Genomic DNA, 13,862 nt, shown 5'->3' with positions numbered 1-13,862 from the left:
AACACAGTTGGTAAAATAAAGTTGGTGGTTTGTGGGTAGGGTCAGGTTCAGGTGGTTGATTAATGCATATTTGCCTGAATTGGATGGTGCGGATTGGCTCTCACTGGGAGTGAGAGATACTTTGCTAAAGACAGAGCAAAATACAATGTTAAAGATCTTTTGTGTAATTATGAGAAGAGTAAGCGAGGAAAAATCATGCTGCGAGCACACATGTGAGCACACAAGCACATGAGTGAGAGCACTAGGATATTGAATGCAGCTCATTTGACAGCCACATATGTCATTAATGAGAAGGAATTTCTGATTCCTATATATAGAACCTTTAAGTAACATATGGCTAATGTTAACTTGTTAGCAAGACACCTCCACATTTCACGGCAACTAAGTTAACCATATATGACTTTAACGCTACGGATCCCTTTGTAATGTTGAACAGATTTCGCCAAAATTTTACTGCCATAGGGTTGTTAGGAATTTAATGTGGCTAATATAAGCAAAGTTATTGTTTGCTACGCTATTTAATGACTGATTCAGTCAGTTTGTTGAGGCGTCTCAGACAGGAAAGGAAAACAGGCTGTTAATGGCTACATTGGCCATGTTAAATTACCATGTTAATTTTAGACTTAACCTAGGTGGTCGATTAAAGTAGAGTGAGTGATCTTGATTTACCTTTACTATCTTTGGCTAAGCTAACGGCAAACCAGCGTGGTAGAGACGTAGGGAAGCATTACATTGTACACACTTGGGTGAGTAACATGTCTTCTCCCACCAGGCTTTTCTTTGAAGTTTTAGGGACAGAAAATGACAAAGTGTTTGCTGTCCTTGCAACTCTCACTCGGCACAGAAAGAGAAAAGTGGCAGTGATGTTTACTAACCCCAACCACTCTGTGTTTAGTTGTGTAAAATAACTGAACTAAAGTAGAATATCGCTTCAGCATCTCGTTTCATTCATTTCACTTGATATAAAATCAGTCCTTCTGTCTGTAAGTCACAAGTATAATGTTATAGTCGCATGTCATTTTTACACCCCGCCAGGCTGTGTGGCTCTATAATAGCAGGTGTGTGTAGTAATGTGTGCAATTTAAGAGGTGCACTTGTTACAAAGCTGTCTCCCTAATTGTACGAGTTAGCGATGTGTATGTGTGTGTTAGATTGATTTAAGGTGTACTGCTAATTCACACATACACTTTGTTTTAAATTCAGACACTTTCCTCCCACTTAATTAAACAAACATGAACCAAAACATAAAATAATGCACTTTGTTCTTGGGTCTGTGATGCCCAGTTAAAACTGAAAGGTCTGTTTGTTTGTCCAGCTCTGAACAGTGTATATGCACAGTGAAGTACATGGATAACTTTGTCCAGGAGAAGCCAACAGAATGAATCTTTCATGTTTTGACTCCCCCAGTTTAAAGGTAAGTTTAATTATGTCTCTTCCTCTCTATCCCTACCCACTTTCTTCCTCTCTGTTATTGGCTTTCTCTTAAAAACTGTGTTGAAATCCAGATGTTATGGGTGTCATTTTCCCTGCTACACTTTGTTTGCAAATTCTATGTGATTGTGTGTGTGTGTGTGTGTGTGTGTGTCCACCCTATTAGGTTGAAAAAATATAAGGAACATCTCTTAGTTAATGCAGTGCAGTTTAACAGCAACACCGACTACAGTCCCCAAAATGACAAGATTGAAAGACTTGTCATATATTTGTATTTTTAATATGTGTAGTGTAAAGCGGGGACGGAGTTCATCATCCTGATGTTCTGAATGATGAAACTTTTTCTCAGTCCCTCTTTGTTGACATTAAGTTGAATGAAACTGTTTCAGCAAAAACTGAACATTACAACCCTCATGAATGAAGGATTTATTGTAATGTTTCTGTATCAGACTGCATCAGGTTTAGTGAGGTCTACCTAATAAACTGGCAACTGAAAGTAGTATTTTGACTATATCCACACCATGCATCTGAAAACTCAATTTATATGCTGAGATAAATTATGTCCCTTTTGTTTTTCAGAATCATAAATTCTTATACTAATGCACTATTGATGTGTCTTTTCCAGATTTCTCAAGCCAGAAGAAGCAGGGCAAGGAGCCTCTGTTCAACATTGCCTTGAGGTACAGTTTGGAATAACAATGCTGGTAGATTTAGTTTTCAATAAGGATGTTTATATATCATTAAATGATACAAAAGTTAATCCAGCCAGATGCTGAAGGAGACTCCTGTCAGTGATTCTGTCATCCCTTGACTGCAGAAATTCACCCGTGGTTCACCTGTGAATAAACCTTGAAATGATCGCTAGGTTGCAACTGTATTCTTGTCAAAAGCACCACGTCCACTATGAGCCAAGTTCTCCAAGTGACTTGGCTGACTTTAGATACTTTGCAAACTGAGGTAGGAGTGAGCCAATGGAAGAAAACCCAACCGGTGTAAAAGCATTGAGAGTCACAAGCTGTTAATCCCTTTGGACAGAGTGGCTGTGACAATGCCAAGATTGTGTTGTATAGCGCAGCAGTGAACTTTGTATAGGGTCAGTGTAGGGGAGGAGCTCTGTGTGTGGCCATCACGGAACAATGTGGACACAGCTTCCTTCATCACGAGTATGGATACTGACAAATTTTACTCGGATGATACACCTACCGGCTTCAGCACCAGCTGTGTGGCTGGGAGGACCCCGGTCAGAGGGAGAGCATTTGCCTGGCAGCACTTCACCAAAAATCACAGTGTGAGAGGCAGTTGCTCCAAGGGTGACGGCCACAATGAAGCTGCTTTTCAGCAGAGAAGTGAGTAACATTAAGTGCACCGAACTCCACTAAAATACCTGACAATGCAACATAATGATTGGTGATGGATCACTTTTTAACTAGTCATTTAAGTTGCATTTTTACTGAAAGAAGTCCACATTTACCTACAAAATATATGCCAACTTAAACAGTGCCTTCTAATGTTTAGTTAACTTTACTTTTAAAATACCACCCATGTTGTTAACCGTACACCTACGAACAACGCCTATTTTAAATTGTGCATTTTATACAGGTGATTGGTATGAGAGTTGTTAACTCAGAGGCTGTTCAGTTGGCCATGCTTTCAGTGCCTTCAGTGGACAGCAGAGAATACTGCTTATATTTCCACGATTTTTAAACTTAACTTTATATACTTGGTGATTTTTTTTTAATCATTCAAATTTGGCTGAGTGGTTAATTACACATTTTTCTGTGGTGTGACAAACTCAGAACACATATTTGTTATTGCTTTACATGGACTTTAACCTGGCTCATTTCTGTATTTCCATTCTTATTTACCCTGTTTTTTTTTTTTCTCTCTCATACACACTACACATACCACACACACCATGAAGCATACACATATTGCACTGCATACATTCCACATAAACACATACATACCATATATTAAGATGTTGCCCAAATTAATAAAAACAAAATGTATTATCACTTTGAAGATGACTAAAACCCCCACCTGTACAATCACAGCATTCCTTTGGTATGACCTGCATGCGTGACTGAGGAGTATAGAGCAAGCTAAGAAATCATCCCAGTTCCTGCTTGACACATGTAAGCTCCACATCAAGCCCAGGGAAAGATGGTCAGCCATAGAAAGCTTTCTTAATCCTTCCCATGCATTCTTTCCAGCAACTCCCCTGAGCTTCCCCCTGTAACAGGATATGTTATCTAGTCGAGCAGTAACCCTGCAAAAATACAATCATAATGACATCTACACAGAGGACAGAAAGTGACGGGAAGGGACAGGGAGGATGCAGCTGAGGAAAAAAAGATTATCAAGAGTGCAGTCAGATGGACTAGGGTTTTTCCAAGGACAACTTCGGGTTCACTCCAAAATACTCTCTTCACCATTATGAAAACCATTAGTATCAAATAAATAGTCAACCCTGCTTCCTACTGTCTGTCTCTTTCTGCCCTCAGAGAGCACCACAGACTTCTATCTAACATCTAACATCCCTTTGAACAGGTCAGCAGCAATGGCCATGACTGCAGTCTGCGTACAAGCCAGATTCAGCAGCGCATTACATTTAGACTGTGGACGGGTGATTAAAGGTATCCAACATGGCAGTGTCGTGGCTGGGGTCATGTTTTCCTCTGATTAAGCGGCGCAGAGATGGACGGCTGACTGTGAAAAGGTCAGTTGGGGTTGCAAGGGGGTTTTAACTCTTCCTGTCTCAGATGTCAACTCCTATCTACACTAGAAATAAGAAAAAAACTTTCCTATGACCACAGCACAAGTAATTTAAATATTAAATGTGAACTTTACACCACCCACATTTTTGCACACCATCAATCTATTACGTACACTTTAATATACATATTTGAGCTTCCTTGATACACACAATTGTCAACCCTAAATCTGACCCTAACCCAATCCTAACCTATCAAACCACTGTGTGAACCCACACGCAGATAAAAGTAATCTAAGCTACACTAACATAAATTTAAACAGTATGATATGTCTGATTGTGTATGATATCCACAATAATTTGGCTTGCTACATGTTAGTGGCCATAAACTGTTGCCTTTACACATTTGAGGGCAGGAAGTGTAGCACCTTAGTCTAATTCAAATTTCGTCATGCCCTTATGTTATTCAGCAGCCCTCACCTCAATGGATAGCTAACTTGTTCACTAGTCATCTCATTCATTTTGACAAAGTTCATCGCTGAATTTATATTTCACCCTCTTATCTTCTCTGGATCTTCTCTTCTGCATTGCTGAGTGGAAGTGGGGATATTTCTCCTCTTGAACTGTTTCACTGCTGGACCACCTCTGGAGCCTAATCTCTCAACCAGCGGGTTACCCTTTCCCTAGCCATTCAATGCCTAACCCATTGTCTAACTCTAACAGCAACTAACAATTTTACAAGTTTACTGTAGTTCAACAATTTGACTGAATCAGGATAATTTGCTCCTTTCTCTCCGGTCCAGCCTCTCCTCTCTCCTCCTACCTCCCACTTCATCCCATTCATCCAATCACGGCATGCATTCAGACCCTCTATTGAGCCTCTTCTTATTTATAAACAGTCCTCTTCCTCATTGTCTCATCTCATCTCCTCCATCCTTCCCTCTCCCCTTTCTTATTGTCTTCTCCTTCTCTCCTTTCTTTCATCTCCCTTCTCTTCCTCTTTTTTTTTTCTTTTTGTCCAGTGGAGAGAGGGGTCTTGATTTGATTTAATTTAAACTTTCAACCCAAGGGCTTGGTGGGGGAACGTCATTGAGAACCTCTACACCTAACCAGAGCAACCCCGTAACCTTAATCAAACAAGTGTGTGACAATACAAACAGGTCAAAGCTACACTAACATGAATTTAAACAGACTCGTGTGTGTGCTGCTCATTCAAGGTTCAAACATCCGCAAACATGCACACACATGCAAATACAAAACTAACTCGAAATTTACACTCATCCAGCACACAAACACGACACTTTCTACCCACCTACACACACGCACACACACACACACACACAATCCTCAAATCTCTGTGATGCATACACCACTACCCCCCCATACACATCAGCTTCCCTCCCTCCCCTCCCCTCCCCCCTCCTCCCCGTATGGCTGCTACTGTCACATTGCATTTCCCTCCGTGTCATTTTGGCCGGAGCTTCGTATCCAGCGGGGACAAAATGAAGTCTCCTCGGAGAGAGAGCGCCCTGCGAGGTGCGAGTGCCAGCGCCAGCGTCTCCTTCTGCCAAAAGCCAGGAAAGGGGGGGAAAAAAAAAAATAACAACCCGCTGACTCTCCTCCATTTTACATTTCCTCTGTGCTCATTTTCTCAAGAGCTCCTCATCTATTTTGCCAGCCGAGCTCGTTCAGAGAGGCCGCCTTGTTAAATAAGGCATGAGTCATCTACTGTGCTCAGCATTGAAATGATGCCGCCGTTTCAGTGCGACTGTTGAGAGTTGGAAGGCGGTAGTGGCTGTGCAGGGCTGCGCAAAGGGGAAAAAAAGAAGTGGATGGAAAAATAAGATAAAATTAAATAAATAAAAATTGAATTAAGAAAAAGCTGAATGGTTATCTGTCTTTACTCTTTCCTGTTTCATATAGTTTGAAGATTGAACCTGAACGGGCTCTGTCTCTATTTGAAGTCTAAATCAATCTACAGTAATGCTCTTTGTGTGTTATCTGAATATACTGAGGTTATTGGAAAAGCCAAAGATTTTTTAAAAAACATTGAGTCAGTTGTTCATTGATATTGCTGCTTGGTGCATCAAAATTATCAATACAGAGAGTTAATAAAATAAAGCAGCCACATGGTTTGAATCATATGCTTTGGTCTTCACAGTCACCAGATCTCAACCCAACTGAAGAAGTATGAGAGATTTTGGAGTGACACGTTAGACAGCGCTCTCCACCACCATCATCAAAACACCAAATCTGAAAATATCATTTGGAAGATTGCTGTTTTCCCTCCAGTAAGTTCCACACACATGCGAAATCTATGACAAAGAGCATGGAAGCTGTTCTGGAGGCTTATGGTAGAACAAGTAAGAACATTGTTTTTTGGGGGTTTTCTGCATTTTTATTTTATTTGTCACAGAAATGTTTGCAACAACACAACTCACAATGGGAGTGAAAGCTTGAAACATACAACTTTTCTCAGAGTTGTTCATTACTCAGAAGCTCTTGTTTAACATCAAACTCTGGCATGTGTGAGAGAAAAAATGCTAAGTGACAGGAAAGGCTACAGATGTAATATCAGCGAGTGACAAAGTACCATTTGAGTTTCATTTATATGGAAGGAGAATAACACTTATTCAACATGGGAGTTTACATTTATACCACAACTCCAGTGATGATCCACATCCTAACCACAATTAAAGACAGAATTTAGGACAGAAAGTTCTTACACTTAGAAGGAAAGGTGCATGACATATTGTGCTTGTGAAAAAGCCAGTGGATGTATCCAAAAACTTAACAGTTGACATTTTAAAAGCACAAGCTTCACCTGCATTAACTGTAGAGCTGCTGATATTGCCAACAAAACAAAAATAAAGTATGGGACAAACATGACCATTTCTGATATATAGACAACCACAAACTACAGCAGGTTGTTTGTCTCCCCAGTGTTCCTTAGATATTAAATGGGTGGAAAAGCTGTGCACTAGCTCATTCCTGTCTCAAAGCTGTGAAGCAGGAACTCAATAAGTTGAAGCTGATTTGATGAATTAGTCTATTTTATTCATTACTCATTTGCCTAACCAGGCACTGAGTGCTGCCACAGAGAGATCTCAGCATACACAGCTCAATTCTCACTGAGGCAGCTGGGGGAAAAACAGGGGGAACACAAAAAAATGAAAGAGCAAATGTTTTTTTTATGATAACAATGGATTGTTTGTTGCTTATTTATATCCCCATTAGTTGTGACTTGGCACCAACTACTCTTCCGAGGGTCAATATTCAAATATTCAAATCCATGTTAAAATGACTGTGAAAAGTGTTGTTTGCAGTGACAAAAATCACAGATAATTATCAAAAACTCTGCAGTTCCCCTCAGCTTTACAGTGTTTTAGCATCTTTGAGCTCATTGCTTTGGTTTTAGGGATGGTGACTTTACTGTTTTGGTAATGTGTCGGTGTGCTCATCAACCTTCTTCCCTGCAGGCACAGGCAGCTGTTTTCAGTGAAAAAGCTCTGATAAACTCACTGTACACTACCTGCCCAGCACCAAACAGCTGACAGACAAAGTTAAAGACTAGCTGGTGAACATAAACAAGCATTCAGCAGCTAAAGAGACAGATATTGTTTCAGGGGTTGGTGGAGACCAAAACCGAGCTAAAAGGAGTGAATATTGGGCTTACATTCATCAGGTCTCTGAAACATGACCCCAAATGAATGCTGATGTTTTTCTGTGTCTACTAGATGTGCAAATATGCAATTGTTTGCAAACATGTTACCTATAGCCATTACCTTTATATGGTGGTAATGTGTCAATGTTGTGTTTACAGCTTGTTCTGCTGGCCAAAAGAAATATGTTAATGCAAGTTTAGCATTGTCTTAACAGGAAATGTTTTGATTGTTTGACTGAAGTAGCAGTGCGGCAGTGAAACAGCTTTTACAGATGTCGTGAGACTAGAGCTTGAGGAATAAATAAAAACTCTTCTTTAAAAGTAACACTCAGCAGGAGGTATAAAAGGGAAGCTGTTGCATTGAGAGAAAAGTTTTGCATCGACAATGGTCGGTTAACATCTTTTTTTTGTTGTTTTTGTTCTCAAGGAATATAAATGTTATAAATAACATACACAGGGGTCACAACCCAGAGTTTGACAGTCACTGCCAATGAGAACTCCAGCCAAACCAATGAACAAATAATTTGATCAGTTCAGACATTACAGCATCTTTACAGTTGCTGCTAAGCACATCTTTCAAACCAGATTTGCATTCTGATGGAAATATAAAGTAATGCAGCAGAATGGTGATCAAGAGTCTCCACACACTGAGCTTCCATGCTGTTTAATGTCACTTTCCCAAGAAACTGAAAGGAGCTCTCAGTTACAAACCTATTCATAGAGTCTGGATGCGGTATAAAGGCTAATATTTGCATTACTGCTGGTCACATTTTATTGATAGAACTATAATGCAACATTATAAACAGGTGTGTTACATCAAACAAGAGAGGTTTAAAGTGTATGGGAGGGTGGTGGTTGACTAATGCCTTGTGAAAGCTCCATTACCTATATTTAGGTCTTAATGTTCACAGTTACTTAATGATGATGGATAGGCTGATATAGCAGCAGCATAGACCATGACTTCATTGTACTGTTGCACTGAACGACTGGGCTGCCCCTTAGCATTTGCATCTCTCTGTGTACTAGAGACAATTCTGATGTTGAAACACTGGCTTCAGGCTTCAGGTTGGGTTCTGCCAAAAGATAAAGTTTGCTGTCATGCAGGATATTAGGAATAAGTCTGTTCAGTGGAGAAAGGGGCAAGAGAGTGACATTGGTTGTTTTTAGCTTCACAAAAGTGCAGATATTGGTCCAGAGGATTCAGTAGACAGTGTTTGGGGGAGTGTGGGAGAAAAAACATGATCAATTACATGTACTGGTAGAGTATGAGAACTACAATCACCCCTAAAATGTTTTATAATAACAGAACATACAATAAATGATTTGAGGCAAAGTTTTACAACCACAAAAGACCTCTTGCTAGAAAAGGCTGGGTCCTCCTGGAAGACAATGGCAAACAATGCACTTTGTTGTTTAGTTTTGGAGACTTGTTGAACCATACAGATGGATGACAAATGAAATGAAGCCCAACATAAAGTATGTTAGTAATGTCTGGTTCCAGCATGAGCCTCCAGAACAGCTTTGGTGCTACTTTGCATAGATGTCCAAAGTGTGTGGAAGTCTGTGGAGGGACACACAACTCTTCCAAAAGATATAGAGCATGGAGTAGCTTTAATTCAGGGTTCTCAAGTATCCTTGCATTAGCTGATTGGCATGAGCTGCCTCTTTGCTGCTTCACCATCACTGGCTGATTCATTGACTGCTTGGCTACTAGCTGACTAGTAGCATCCTGTTATATACATACAAGACTGACAGTCATAACATTTTCACTATTACTCTGATGATATCTTCCATTTGTTGCTTCCTCCACCACCCTAACCTCCTCCTTATGTGCTGGGCTTTGGATTTTTAATTTATCTAAGATGTAATGTTGATGTATGTGGGGGGAATTAGTTCTCCCAGCAGAATCTTAGTTGCTCCTTGGATTCCTTGAGTGATTTATCATGGAGCAGAGCCTTTTCAACCAACAGTAAGTTTAAAACCATTTGTTATGATCAGGCAGTTCTTCGACACAAGTGTCTCTGACAGATATTTCAGCATTTGGTGTTTTGATGAAGGTGGCGGAGAGTGCTATCTATTAAAAAGGTCAATAAAAAGCATATTTGTAAGCTTGTTTTTAAATAATTATTTATGAGTGATTAATATTATCATTTTTTTTAACATTTGAGTCATCATTTATCTGTTAATGACCTTTTCATTTTATCCTCCAAGTCTGTTTCAGTGTGAGCACTATAAATTAATCATTGATCATCTTTCTCACATTAAATAATGATGATTGAAATATCACTGCTGTTGATGGCTTACAGATACATGTGATGGATTAATGGCATGGGCATTATAAATAGCCACAGCCATAGGTAGCAGTTGAATGTAATGACAGCTGTTCTGGAGCTGTTGGAGAATCTTGCAGATGTGACACAATCTTCTCTGCCATTTTTTTCACTCACGTCAAACAAGTGGGAAGCAAGCATAAGTACTGATATGCAAACAGGTCATTGCAAGTGTGTCTACATCCATCTATGCCTAACTTTGGGAGTGGAAATCAGACACTTGCACATGTGGCCAGTTTAACAATGATTGAGGTTTATAAAACAGGATTGAGCCGAATACTCGGATGAAACAAGTATCCGGTACCGATAATGTACTTTTTACGAGCACGAGTATCATCCGAGTTAAATGTGTCAATATCCATACACGTGATGAAGGAAAATCCCGATTGGGTAGCTGTGTCCACACTGTACACACAGAGCTCCTCCCCTATGTAGAGCCTATACAAAGTTCACACAACACAATCTTACATTCATCACAGCCGCTTTGTCTGCAGGGATTAACAGCTTGCGACTGTCACTGCTTCTACATCAGTTACTCATGCATTTTACTTCATACTTCTGTAACGACCAGCCGTCAGAATTACCACCCACCTGTCAAGAATTAATTCATGTTTCCCACAGTTAACACGCACAATCTTCCAATAATCCAATCACAACCCCCCCAAAAAGCCCACACAGTGAGTGTGAAACCAACCTCCGGGAAATCTATTAGTCTCAGAGCTGCCAGTGTTTTTGGTCAGTGGAACAGAGATATGCCAGCTTTACCCTCAGCATCAGATCATGTTGTAAAGTCTACGTCATTGTAACCAACTCATGGTAAAACATAAACCTTATCTCTGGCGTCTATGTCAGGAGGAGGAATAATCCAGTGGATGTGTGTATCTCGCAGTTGGAGTAAAAAGGTAAAACAGGTAAAACCCAAAGTGGACTTTTGAGTTGTCTTTCTTTTTGTGGTTGTGAACTGGATTGAACTGAACTGTTTTGAGGTTGCGAGGAAAACAAAACAGACTCTTTACCAAGTGAGACTGTTGCTGAGACTGTGGGACAAGTCTTACACACACACACAAACACACACACCGATATTGCTTTGCTTGCTTGTTTTAATACACCCATTGAAAACTGAATTGGGTTGTGGTCTATTAATTTCCACAGTGCTGGTTTTCGGTGATGTATATTTCATTGCTACTTTCTGTTTGCGTTATTGTTTGTATGGTTTGTATGGTTATACATAAAAATCTAATAAAAATTAACACCACCACTGCAATAGTACAAAAAATGGGAGAATTACACGTGAACTCTTAAAACTTAGACCTCTGTCATCTAAAGCTGTATCAATAAACGATCTAATCTCATATTATCATGTTGATTTATTTTGTCGTACTGAAATCTGACTGTGTCATGAAGAATATCTTAGCCTAAATGAGTCCACTACCCCCAGTCATATTAATACTCACATTCCTCGAGACACTGGCCGAGGAGGTGGAGTTGCAGCCATTTTCAACTCAAGCCCATTAATCAACCCTAGACCGAAACTTAATTAAAACTCATTCGAAAGCCTTGTTCATAGTCTTTCACACCCAACCTGGAAAACTTTATGGCCAGTTCTGTTTGTTATAGTATACTGCCCTCCTGGCCCATACTTTTGGTCCTTAGTACAGATAACGTAATTATAATAGGTGATTTTAATATTTATGTGGACGTTGATAATGATAGTCTTAGCACTGTGTTTATCTCATTATTAGACTCAATTGGCTTGGCCAGGCTGACAAAGAGTCATAACTTTATTGATCTGTGTATTCCCATAGATCTCAGTAGCAACGACTTCATGAGCTTCTTTAATGATAAAATTATAACTATTAGAGACCAAATTCATCACCTCCTGCCCTCAACAGGCACCAATTTATCCTCAAACACAGAAACCTTAGAAAAAGCTGTATATCCTGATATATGTTTAGACTGTTTTTCTACAATCGACTTTCTAGAACTAACTTCAATGATTTGTTCATCTAAACCATCAACCTGTCTCTCAGACCCCATCCTAACTAGGCTGCTTAAGGAGGTCTTACCCTTAGTTAGCACCTCTTTATTAGATATGATCAGTCTGTCTTTAGTGACAGGCTATGTACCAAAGTCCTTTAAAGTAGCTGTAATTAAACCTCTTCTTAAAAAGCCTACTCTTGATTCAGGCATTTTAGCCAACTATAGACCTATATCTAATATTCCCTTTCTCTCTAAGATCCTTGAGAAAGCAGTCGTCAATCAGTTGTGTGACTTTCTGCATAACAATAATTTATTTAAGGATTTTCAGTCAGGATTTAGAGCGCATCATAGCACAGAGACATCACTGGTGAAAGTTGTAAATGATCTCCTAACTGCATTGGACAAAGAACTTCTCTCTGTACTTGTCTTGTTAGATCTTAGTGTTGCATTTGACACCATTGACCATCACATCCTATTACAGAGACTGGAACATTTAATTGGCATTAAAGGAAATGCATTAAGCTGGTTTAAATCCTCTTTATTAGATCGATTTCAGTTTGTTAACCATGTTAACGATTAATCCTTCATGCACCCAAAAGTTAGACATAAGTTCCACAAGGTTCTGTGCTTGGACCAATACTATTCATCTTATATATGCTTCCTTTAGGTAATGTTATTTGGAAACACTCCTTAAATGTTCATTGCTATGCAGATGGTACCCAACTATATTTATCAATGAAGCCAGATAAAACCAGTTAAAAATCAGTTAACTAAACTCCAAGCATCCCTTAAGGACATAAAGACCTGGATGAGCACCACCATATAAGGAATCCGGGAGTTATCTTTGATTGGGATATTCCTTTAACTCCCCCATAAAACGAATTTCAAGGACTGCCTTTTCTCACCTACATAAAATGGTAAAAATCAGGCATATCCTGTCTCAAAAAGATACAGAAAAACTAGTCCATGCATTTGTTACTTCTAGGTTTATTGTCAGGCTGCCCCAAGTTTCTAAAAACTGTCTAGCTGGTCCAGAATGCTGCTGCACGTGTACTGACAAAAACTAGAAAAAGAGATCATATTTCTCCAATTTTAGCTTCGCTGCATTGGCTTCCAAAATTTACAAAATTTAAAATCCTTCCCCTCACTTACAAAGCCCTTAATGGTCAGTCACCATTGTATCTTAAAGAGCTTATAGGACTGTATTACCCCACTAGAACACTGCGCTCCCAGAATGCAGGCTTACTTGTGGTTCCTAGAGTCCTCAAAAGTAGAATGGGAGGCAGAGCCTTCAACTGTCAGGCTTCTCTCCTGTGGAACCATCTTCCAGTTTCAGTCCTGGAGGAAGACACCCTCTCTACATTTAAGAGTAGGCTTAAATTTTTTGATAAAGCTTATAGTTAGGGCCTACCAGGCTTGTCTCGGACCAGCCCCTAGTTTTGCTGCTATAGGCCTAGACTGCTGGGGGACTTCCCATGATGCACTGAGCTCCTCTCTTCTCCTCTCCCTCTCCATCTGTATGCATTCATGTATCATTGATGCATGTTACTAACTTGGCATCTTCCCCGGAGTTTTGTGCTTTCTCATCTCACAGGTGACCTTTGGCTCGTACTGACGAATGTCCAGCGTGATGCCCACCACTGCTTTTGTTGTTAGTCATTTTTGCCCACTGCTACTGCTATTATTATTAGTCATATTTCTATTATTATTATTATTATCATTATTGTTCTTGTTGTGCTTCTCT

General features: G+C 39.7%; 1 long non-coding RNA gene across 3 annotated transcripts; it reads left to right on the top strand.

Moving 5' to 3' along the window:
- The first annotated feature begins 222 nt into the window (after positions 1-222).
- LOC121902584 lies at positions 223-4,223 on the top strand. Of its 3 annotated transcripts, none has more exons than XR_006097589.1 (4): positions 223-1,058; positions 1,316-1,414; positions 2,057-2,777; positions 3,982-4,223. It is a non-coding gene; the product is annotated as an uncharacterized LOC121902584 (long non-coding RNA). The 3 variants fall into 3 exon arrangements; XR_006097588.1 differs by having other exon boundaries at positions 223-1,414; positions 2,057-2,111; positions 2,197-2,777; XR_006097587.1 differs by having other exon boundaries at positions 223-1,414.
- The last annotated feature ends 9,639 nt before the right edge of the window (positions 4,224-13,862 follow it).

The sequence above is a fragment of the Thunnus maccoyii genome, chromosome 8 (genome assembly GCF_910596095.1).
Source record: "Thunnus maccoyii chromosome 8, fThuMac1.1, whole genome shotgun sequence".
NCBI classification, from domain to species: Eukaryota; Metazoa; Chordata; class Actinopteri; order Scombriformes; family Scombridae; genus Thunnus; species Thunnus maccoyii.
The sequence above is the reverse complement of the archived record's forward strand: the minus strand, read 5'-3'. Positions and strand labels throughout refer to the sequence as shown.